We start from the raw sequence: 1559 nt of genomic DNA on the forward strand, positions 1-1559 counted from the left end.
AGGAGCCAGGTGGACACAAATTCAATCAAGTTCAGAGGGAAGCAGAACTGACTGGAAGAGAGAGGCTTTTAGTGACCATCTAGGAGGAAGAGACAATTCAGTAATGACACTGCAGCATCTTAAGATATTGCTGTATTCATGGAAAGAGTTCGACTTCTTGCTTTGTTAACATTCTTCCAGGCTTGTGTTCTCGCTGGCCATCTCCACCTGCAGCATGAGCCCCAAAGTGCCTACAGGACTTGCAGAGACAAATGAGTTAATAGAATCACATCCTTCCTCTGAACGACCAAGCAGCTGAGGTGGAACCTGTAACACTAGGAAAGATGTCAGCCAAAAAAAGAGCAGGACCTGAGCTCTAAAATAGTGCTTGGAAGTGGATCCTCCCACCAAAAGCCTGCCATAATTCAGGGGACTGCAAGAAAAAGCCAGCCCACAATGTTATGGGGAAGTTTTAAAGAAAAAGTAGAGTGTTTTGAAGCCGAACGGTCATATCAACCTTAACCGCAGAGGTTGCTACCATGTAGCTTTGTCTAATTTTGGGAAAGCTCCTCACAGTGACTTCCTTTTGTAAAGCAACTTGAAATCTGAAGAAGCTAGGCAGAGCAGGGAAATGATCTTTATAATGCTAGTGGTTTTAAAATAAAGAATTCAAGTGAAACTAACCACTAGCGTAAGGTGAACTAACCTCGATGTCGGTGTGCTTGAGGCTGTTTGCTGCTGTGTCTCTCAGCAAATGGCTTGAAGCATATTTCTCAGGTCTGCATTTCCATCCTGATTTAGAAGGACTAGAACTCTGTGCTTCAGTGCATCTCTTCAGCAGCACAAGCTACAAGCAGCACCGCTACTGCTCAGTGCGTAAGCTTCAGGCAGTCACCGAAGTGCCTGAAATATTTACTATGTGCCCAACCACCCAAGTCCTGCCACTGCTGAGATACTGTAAGATGTTGCTCAAACTAAGCCCCAGTAGGAGTTTTCAGTCAGATTCTCCCTCGCTCGCTTGCCTCTAGAGCAGGGGCAGGCAATTATTTTGGGTGGAGGGCCGCTTACCCAGTTTTAGCAAGTTGTCGAGGACTGCGTGGGTAGCCCCGCCCCTTGACAGGTGCCCTGCCCCCTGGTAACCATTTTCGGACCAATGTCCTGATGTCTTGGGACCAATGTGCCAGGGCCAGCACTGGTGGAGCCCAGAGCAGGGTGCAGCCTGGGAGGGGTCTGTGGAGCCGGGCTGGGCTACACCAGCAGGGAGAGCCCCTGCTGGCCGGGACCTTGTACCCCTGCTACCCTGCTCTGGGCCCTGCTGGCGCTGGCCCTGGGACACTGGTGTGGGCCCCGTGCACACAGTCACTCCCAGTACACCCCAGCCCTGCGGTACAGGCGGGGGGCAGCGTGCAGCCTTGACCCCCTGCTCCCCAGCAGGGGATGAGCTGGTGCTGAGTGCGGGGAAAAGTGGCCCCTCCCCTACCCCATGGCTGACGCTCCCTGCTGCAGCTGCTCGCAGCCTGCGCGGGGCTGTCCTGAGCAGGCACAGGCAACCCCACATGGGCTGCAAGTGGCTGCAGCGT

Source organism: Alligator sinensis, unplaced genomic scaffold (assembly GCF_000455745.1).
Source record: "Alligator sinensis unplaced genomic scaffold, ASM45574v1 scaffold323_2, whole genome shotgun sequence".
NCBI lineage: Eukaryota > Metazoa > Chordata > Crocodylia > Alligatoridae > Alligator > Alligator sinensis.